This window comes from Condylura cristata, unplaced genomic scaffold, assembly GCF_000260355.1.
Source record: "Condylura cristata isolate star-nosed mole 26May11 unplaced genomic scaffold, ConCri1.0 scaffold00025, whole genome shotgun sequence".
Lineage (NCBI taxonomy): Eukaryota > Metazoa > Chordata > Mammalia > Eulipotyphla > Talpidae > Condylura > Condylura cristata.
This window is the reverse complement of record NW_004567126.1, coordinates 21,364,792-21,374,500: the sequence shown is the minus strand read 5'-3', so window position 1 is coordinate 21,374,500 and position 9,709 is coordinate 21,364,792.

The following is a 9,709-nucleotide window of genomic DNA, read 5'->3' as shown; positions in this document are numbered from 1 at the left end:
ACTCATAGCAGGAGTATAATGGACCAGGCAAGAAAATAGTAAGAATAATGAACAACCATATACCAGAGACATTTTGTGGGGGTGGAGCGGGGGATGGGATCAAAAAGGGAGGGAGGAGGGAAGTGCACTGGACTATGGTGATGGCACACAGGTGACTCGGTGATGGGAAACCCGTGGGGATTAAAATTGAGCTGAAAAAAAAATGTACAAAATGATGTAAAAATAAACTATTATAACAACAAAAAAAGATAAGGTAGCTGGTACACAAACATTTTGCATGTGACTCCCCGCTCAAAATCATTCTCATCCTCCTAGTGACTTACTGAATATTCACCACCACATATTAAGTATTTTATCTCCTAGGCTATACGGGAGACGACGAGCTCCTTAAAGGCAAGATTGTACATTTAGTGCATCTCTCTCCCGGTGGCCAATATTGTGTCTGGTATAAAGGAGATGGTCAGCAAGTAAACATTCGTCCCATGACATGAAATATAATCCTTTCCTTTGCTCTGTTAATCAGCTGTTACGTGCACTTAGCACTCCTAAGCAGTTCTCAGAGGAGATAAACAGGTATGTCATCCATTTGAAACCAGTCGTCAAAATTTGGGAGTGACTGAATTGGGAAGAAGAATGACATTCATTTCTTCCCCCATTTGCTTTTCTGGAGAAGGGAGACCCTCCCTTCTGAAGCCCCTCTGTGAGTTCTCAGCCTGGTTAGACTCCTGCCTCCCACCCCCGACCAGGGGGAGGGAAAGGGAGCTGCACCCAGGAACACGAAACCCCGCTGAGCATCCCTGGCAGGCCCGCCGCCCTGGGGGCTGAGGAGGCTGAGCAGTTCAGGCAGAGTTCATGGCAAGTGACTCCCTCATCACCCCACGCTCAGCCGTTCTTTGCGGCATTTGCAATTTCTCTGCTCCGGGGGTCAAGTCTCCAGTGTGCCCTCCCTGAGTAATTGTGAAATTATTATGGTTGGTGATTTTAATTTAAATTGGATGGAGAAATGTCATACTGCGGTCGACTCATTTGCTATGGATTTTCACTTAACCAAATTGATTAGTCAACCAACTAGACTTAACTTGAGAGTTGTAATCATTCATTATTAGATCTCATTTCTCCCAACGCACCCAGATGATGTCAAGAAATTAAAACTGCAGCAGAAACTTCAGCAACGTCTTCGAGACAAGGCACTGGGGTCTGCAGGAAAGGCCCAGAAACGGAACAGGCTTTGGAAATCTGCGGTCAGCCACATGGACCGAGCTCCTCGGTGTAGCCCCAGGAGAACAGCCAGGAGAAATGAGCTGGGGGTTCGCAGGAGGGAAAAAACCAGGCTGTCAGAAATGGACTGGCCTTCTTCCTTTCCTGTGTGGCAAACTTCTACTCACCCTTCCCAAGAGCCAATGCTGCCCCTTCCAGGCAGAGTCACTTTCCACTCCCCCACTCCTGTAACACATCACTATTGCGGAAATGAGTCCAGGTAACCGTAGTCTAACTCGTCTTTGTACTTTCTATGCCATAAACAACATGGGATCAGGGTCAGGCTTTATCCCATATTGTCTCTGGTTCCCGTCCTGTGCTCATAACAGACAGTTGCTCCCTGGGCTCAGTGAGTGAAATATTGCATAAGAGGCGACGCCTGGGTTTAGGCACTGGGATGGCTCCCATGGGCAAAGCAAAATCGTCACTATGAGCTCTTGCGATTGAGTCAGAGTCGGGGGAGAGAGCAGGCTCCAGGTACGGATCAAGCCCAGAGATGAGAGGGGGCGCCATGCTGAGTGTGACTCACCTGTGTACTCTGCCTGCCAGGGAAGCTAGTGATCGCAGATGGCTTCAGTAACACTGATGGACAGGCCCCGGGAAACGGGGCAGTAACTCTGCTTCTGTCCTGGCTGAACCAGCCCTGGACATCAGCTGACAGGGCACTGAAGACTGAATTCGAAAAAGAGGTGCCGTATCTCGGAGCCCGCTGCATGGGTCTCCTTCCTGGGCAGCTGCCCAGAGCAGTTGTCTGGCCTAATGCTGTCTGCCAGAACCATCTTAAATGCCAACTTTTGAGCAAAGGATGCCCCATCTTCATGCTGAATTGGGGCTCCGTTTCCAGTGGGGTTGCCTATTGTGTTACACTCTTCTGCTTCTCAGAATTTACTTCCTACGCTATGCTGTCTGCCTTCCTAGACCCCCGCCCTAAACCCACCCCCAAGTGAGGATACCTCCTTGTAGTGGCTTTGATCAGAGGTAGAGAGGATCTTGGCATCTTAGGGGCAGTGGCTGCTCTCATCACATCTAGATCATCAGAAAGAGCAAAGTTAAAATGGCCTTTGGTCTGTTATTGTATATTTTGAATTTTAAGTGAGGTTTATTAATTTGACCCCCAAAAATGGATGCAGTCGGTCCTGCCTCTGGCAGAGGGAGCTGAGAAATATGGGGAAACCGAGGTGCTTTGCCTGGAGAAGAGAAACCCTCAACCCAAAGCCTCCACACAGTCATGTGAGGAGGGACGAGGCTGTGTCTTCGCTACCGCAGGGGACAGAACCAGAACCACCGGGTCAGATTCAGGTTGGGCAGGCAAGGACTGGGGAGCACTTGACAGTTGACTGGAACTATTTGAAAAGGGGACCTGGGAGGTGAGAAGGTGTCCCAGGGAAGGCAGGACATGAGCACCATGGGGCTTGGGCTGGAGGACTCATAAAACCCCTCCTTGCATTGATCCTAAGCTTCCGGGCTAGAGGACCGGAACCCCTCTTCTAAAACAAATTAGGGGTAGGTGGAGGGGAGGGGAGTCCAGGGGGATGTGAACTTATCACCCTTGGTTTCTGACAACAAAAGGCAGAGGTGGAGCAGAACTCCCCCTGGGCCCACAAGGTCCTCTCTTCTATTGCCCATGGGGGTTTAATGTTCACAGCACTGTTACCTGGGCAACTGGCCAGCACTTGCTATGCCACTCCCTAGCAACAGACACACCCCAGAAGGTTTTAAGCGGAACAGCATGTAAAGGGGATGGTGAGGAAGAGCTGGAGTGGCCACAGAGGAGTTAACTCCGTGACTGACTCTCAAAGTTATCCTAAGTGGCACTGATCCAGAAAGATCCAGGGAGTCTCAGCACATGAAAAATAAGTTCCGAGCCAATCACTTCCTTCCTGGCTCCTGGAATCATCTTTCCAGCCATGCTGTCTGCACACCCCATGGGAGCTATTCATTAATGAGGGTGAGAAATGCCTAAATTATGCCTCTGGTTCATGTCCAACTCGTTCAGAAGGTAAGAAAGTGAGATAACTCACTTCCGCATTATTTCAGTGATTACAATCCGGGCATTTCCCCTTCAGCACAGAGAGGACATTGGCCAAGAGATCAAAGCTGCACGCACCCTCACTTCTGCAGCCCTCACCTGGCCTCTGGGGTCCCCCTTTTCACCGCTGTTTTTCTTGATCAATGGAATCGTTGGTTCTGCTTCCCTGGCCTCCTACCAGACCACCTGACCTCACCTGTCTCTGGTTATGAGATCATCAAAGCCTTTTGATGATCCCTTCTCTGGAGTGGAGCAGGAGGAAAGGGCTGGCGGGGGGGCTGGTTGGTCTGGGGGGGTGGGTGGGGGACTGGGGTAGGCTGCCAGTGCAACAGTCCCTCCTCCTCCTCCCACCTTCCTGCTACACCTTCACCTTCTGATGGCTCTGAAAACCGCCTCGCTTTGGGGAAGAGCAGAAGGCGCAGAGGAAGGGGCACTGAACAAAGACTTTATTCAAACTCTTGCTTGGTAACATCCCCCAAAAGCTTTTAACAGAGACCATCATTTCCCTCCAAGAATCAATGCATTTTAATTCATACGAAGATATTTGTCTGCTGCTCCGTTCCTTCGAGGCGTAGAGACACTTTTAACAAAACAAGTCAGCCTCGCGTGCAGACAAACGCGCCAGCTTCTCCCTGAAATTACTGGAAGTTCATTTTCAAAAGCCGTCCTGTTTTCTGGGAATCAATGCATATCAACTAAAATCAATAGCTTCTCCGTGCCGATGGGCTGAGACACCAAACTGATCTAGCGTTCCAGTGCATTTGTATCCAAATCTAGACGTTCTCAACAAGTCAATGAATGTAAGCGTCTGCCAGTGTCTTTTCACTTAAAACTAATCTGTTTGCTGATCGGACTGCACATTTGCAGAGTGTGTAGTAATATACTCTGTGTGTTTACCAGATCCACTGTACATTAACTCAAATAAAACTATTTCCACTTAACTTAAAATTGAGTTTGTCCCAACTTCAGCAACGCTCGTGGGAATGACCCCCAGCCAGTCAGCACATCAGCCCACTCTCCCAGAGAACAACCTGACGGTCTCCATCCGCCATCCCACGGGCACGGGCTCCCGATTAATACATTCTGGAACAAAGTACTCCCCAGTTGTGGACCATAAACAGGGACAACAAGGATCTGTTTGGTCTACTTCTCTGCCTCCCCTGTTCAATTTCCCATAAGCTATCCTACAGAAGGTTCTAGTCATTCCCAAGAAGACTCATGGTAACTCCTTCCTCTTCTCTCCTGGGTCCCAGACAGGGCACCTGCTTTCAGTCAGCTCCTCAAGACTTGAAGAAGTGAAAACCACTGTCTGCTGGGGAGCAGCACACGGCTAGCGGTGCAGGGCCTGGTCTAAGTTCGCGTAGGCGGTCAGCAGAGGCACCTTGAGCACCTTGCCATCCTGAACTATGCAAGGAGACAACGATGGCCCAAGTGGGCAGACAAAGCCCGTTGCCTACAAGCCCCGAGAGAGCATCAAATAAGTCGGTGCAAGAAACCAACTGTTCGTTACTATATCTGTGCAAAAGGCTGCAAGGGAGAAACACTGGTGCCAGGGGAGCAAACAGCAGCCACGAAACTAATGATGGGGATCAGGCAGCAAGCAAGGGCTGTGTCTCCACACACAACCCCACACTCACCCTTTACCTTCACGTACAGTAGTCACTTTCACCCTCATAAGTCTGTAAGGAGCTGCAAGGGCCCCATTTTGTAAGTGAAGACTTCAAGGCTGACAGGTGACCTCCCCGCTCTGTGACAGAACTTGGAGAAGACTCGTGTCCCCGGAGAGCAGGTTAGCAAGTGGCAGGGCCACGACTGGGACACAGACCTGACCCGTGCCCTGCCCCCATCGTGTGCAAAGTGAATTAGCAACATCAGCCATTATGTGTTCCCCTGAGTCATAAGCTGAACCAGGGAGCCAATGGGTGTCTGGACTTAGACGCAGGCGAGAGCCTGAGGACTCAGGGCTGCACGAGGAAAGGCTTCCCAGAGGGCAGCTCCGGAGCCAGTCGAGAAATACTAAGATGGGAATGGTTCCAGCCAAGAGGCACAGCGGAGCTAAGGCAGAGGCGGAGATAAGACCGTTTGGGGTGAGGGTGGGGTGCAGTGAGGGTACCAGACCAGGCTCAATAGTGGCTCTGTGCAGAGGAGCCCTAGGAGACAGACTCAGAAAGGGAGCCTGAAACCAGCCTCTACCAGCCTCTGAAACCCACACTACAGGTGTGTTCCCAGGAGTCCTGGGGACCTCACTGGATCCCAGGTTGCAAAGCTGCTGCTGGTTTTGAAGCAGCTGAGCCAGAGCACATCGCTCACGCCAGGCCAACCCCAGCCAGACCCCGCTGGTCCCAGAGGGTCCCTCTTCCCCACCGCTCCCTGATTCTAGTAGCTTGGAATACTGCTGAGGAAGGCTGGTCCCCAGCTCAGAGAAGCCTCAAGGCATCACCATGGAGACGCTACAGGCCGCCAGTCACACAAAAGGAGCTGTGAGCTCCCCAGCTCACCTGGGACTCAGAGCTAACCGGAAGGTGGCAAAAGTGTTTCATTTTCTCTCTTCTTCTTGCTCTCTCTCAAAAGAAGAGACAATTTACACAGGTAAACAAACCCCACCTGCCCCTGGAAGCTGATAAGGCGCCACCAGCCCCCACTGCCCCCCACCCTCGGGGGACTTGTCTCCTTTTGGGAGAAAGAGGGAGACGCCTATGTCTGGGGGTCTACAATGGGCAGTTTCCAGGAGTGACAACAGCATGGGGGCACCAAGAGGAAGCCTGGGCTCGTTCACCTTACCCCTACCCCCATGGGCGAGGGGCAAGGTCAAGGCTACACATATGAACTGAAGGTAAGTTTATATATTTGGATTCACTGGCCCTGGAGTTCCGAGACACAAACCACCATAATAACTGACTGCCAGGCATGGGCCCTGTATGCTGAGTGAACAACACGAACCAGGGACCCAGGGCGCTCCCCATACCTTGCTTACTCAGGAGCTGCTGCGTGGAGTAAGCACAGCAAAGCAACAGGCCTCATTTCGCAGCTAAGGGAATCCTGATGGTGTCTAAAAGGGTAGAACTGTCTTCTCTATGACAGTGGGGGTGAGGGCAGCAGGATGGAGGTGCCAGGGTGCCCCAGAACAGACAGGGCTGTGGCAGGATGTGGAATGCATGACTGCTGCGTCTGAGTTGAGAACAGAGGAGAGAGGATCTCCAGTAGGCAGGCAATCTTCACACTTGCATTGTCTGCGCTCCTCGGCAAAGGGGTGAGAAGAGGAAAGGGTGGGGGGATGGCGCCCAGAGAGGGAACAGGCGGGAGAGGTGAGAAATCCAGCATCTCCAGGCCTGCCCACACTGCTGGCTTCTCGCCTGTGCAGCTCCTCATCTCACAGTCATTAGAGAGTCCACAGGCAGGGTGGAAGTCGGACACTCCGAAGGGTGGGAAAGTGTGCTCAGACATCCGTGCGCCTGGATGTCGGGGAGACGGGCCCCGGCCTGGTGTCGCCACAGGGCCCCGATGCCCGGGCTCCTAGACATGGCCGATGAGCCAGCTTGGAAAGACTGCCTGAACCGAGCTCTCCGCCGTCCTCTGGAGCAAAGGGACTCAACTTCCCCTCCGGTCTGGCCTGGCTCCTGTTGGCTCCAAGGCAAAGAACAGCAAACTGGGTTGCCCCGGGGACAGCTGTGACGAGCAGGAGGTGGCTACTCAGTGAGGACCAGACAGCCACAGGTGTCTATGGGGCTGAGACACTCCTGTGCCACTCATGGCAGACGCCAGGGTTCTCCCAGCCCTGGAAAATCTGAAGACACATCCTTCCAACCACTGCTTTCCTGAGCCCGCTGCACTTCGTGCTCCTCACCTGTTCTGATCTAACCACAGCCTCTCTGGCTCCGCAAGCCCATCAGAGGAATGCTCTCGCTATCCTCTATTCCACGTAGCTCACTCCCTCGGCCTGTATTTCGCCGATACTTTCTCAGCAAGCCATCTTGGCTGCCCTACTGAAGCCTGTAGCCTCCCCTCTCCTAGCTCTCTCCCTGTCTCCCTGTGTCGTGGCTTCCAGATGCACCACGCCTGTTTAGGTGTCTGTGGAGTTTCGTCTGTGCCCCACCGTGGAGTACATATTCAGGGAAGGCAGAATTTTTGATGGTCTTGTTCCCTCAGCACCTAGAAGCTCCCTGGTGGAGGGTTCTCAGTAAAGATTCATTCAAATAACTACTCCTAACTACCCCCCCTTGCCCCTGAGCATCAACAGCAATATCCCTTCTAAATGCTTCTGAAGACACCTTCCTGGAAAGTCACCTGTCCCTTGGGTTCAGACTGAGACTGACAAGAGAAAGATGGCAGAGGGTAACAGAAGGGGGGGAGGGGGTCTAGACAGAACGAACGCTTAACTCCCTGACAGGCTGTAGCATCACCACTGCAAAGAGCAAGTGGGCCTGATCACTAATCTCTCCATAGTGAGGATGCAGACACACACCCCAATAATTGGAGATAAGGGAAAGAGCCCCAGCATCAACCAACTGGACTCCAACACCTGAGAGACCCCCTCCAGCCCCGGAGACTTCAGTGCCAGCAGTCACCCCATTCAGCTCCTGAAGACTGGTTTCCTTAGCTATCACCTGGAGTCAAAAGTCCCTGTTCATGCTTCCAGCTCATCAAGAGTTGGGTAAGGATCTCGGGTGGTATTGGGTGTACTCACCCTAGCAAACGGCATCTTACTAAACAGCATCTGTAATGCCCACCCAATTGTGGCTCATCCTACCTATAGCTGGTGAGGGTGGTGTTGGGGGACTGGAGGAGCCAGAGAAAAAGCAAGTGGGCTGACCCCCAAGAATGCAGGCCGGTAGGTCAAGCACTACACCATCCCAGTTTGAGCAGATTCCTCACAAAGACCTCTTGCAAGACTGGCTTGTATTGAGGCCACCAACTCAAGGCCACAACTCAAGGGGGACAGCCCAGCCCAGTCCAGTCCAGTCACCCTTTGCTGGGCTGGCAGAGCACAGGATGGGGGCGTGCCTCTTTGCAGCAGACTAGCCAGGTACCCACACAGCTGTGCAGGTGGCTGGGGTGGGAAGGACTGAGGCAGCCTGGCTGCGTTTGGTGTTCTTGGCCCATGGGGCCAGCTGGGCAGTATTTATAATTGAGCTTATCGTGAGCAGCTCTGGCTGTCACCGTCGGTCACAGCCATTTGATGTTGCTGAGCCTTCGGAAAAAGGAGAAGGGTGGGAGGGAAGAGGCAAAGGCAGCAGAAACAAAAGGAGTTCCATAGCAGGACTTCAAAAAAGCCAAGTGTTTGAAAAGATCTTTGCTAAGGTTCTGACCTACTTTGCATGCAGAGAAGCCATCTCCTTCGCTGTAGAAGAAAAAGCACCATGCACAAAGTGGCCGCAGCGCTATTCAGGGGTGCTGGGCTGTGCTGCAGAAAGGGGTTTTAGTGCTGTAATCAGAGGCCATTTCGGAGGCATGATTTGGATAATTATAGAAGATTTGAGCCTCTCTTCTTCCCAGGCCACGCACAGTCCTGGAAGGAGGAGGCAAAGGAGGCAGGCAGAGCTGAAAGGGAGTACTTGGCAGGCAGCACTCTCCAGAAGGCCCCCACCGACACCCCGTACTGACACCTCACTGCGTAAGCTCGGGCTCCTGAGCTGGACTCTCAGAGGCCAAGCATGTTGACACCACCGCTGACGCATCAGGTGACAGTCGCAGTGACCCCTCTCGTCTAGCGCTGGGAAGCAGGAGGTCAGTAAGGAGGCTCCGTCCTTCCTGTTTGCTAGCACGATTCAGAAGGCATCAGCCCATCCCGCTCACGGATTCAACGGACCAACCAGGTCTTCTTCAGTCACTAGAACACGAGCCTGGGCCCAGGGAGACCTGAAACTGGAGAAAAGGGGGCCCTCCGAGGGGCAGGGCAAGGGTGTGTGGGTGAAGGAACGGGGTGCTCCCAGACAGCTGATGGCCAAGGTGGCAGTGTTCCCTACCCGGCACACAGGCCCCTGGCTTCATGCCCCCAGCGGGCTAAGGGCACGGCACTCTGATCTTGGCCAATTCATTGCCACAGTCCCTGTGTTCCTCCTCCCCCTCCCCTGCAGGATGTCTCTGGTTAATAATTGTCTGTTTCTGCTGTGTTTTTTTGGTTTTTTTTTTTTTAAGATTTATTTATTTGTGCATACAGAACTAGGGTACAGGCCAGAGGCTCAGGGGTGGTGAGAGGCTTCACCAGAGACAGAGTGGGGAACAGAACAGGCAGATCGACGAAGTACACTGCTGAGAGGAGCAGCAGGCGGGTCAGGAGAGGTCTGCCACGCCATGTGGTCACCTCCAGGGCAGGCGGGAATCGAACTCATGCAGAAACGGCTTTAGCTTCTTTGTGCTGTGCTTTAACCCGCTGCACCACCAGGGAGGGCCCTCTGCTGTGTTTTTTTAATGTTACTAGTTTTC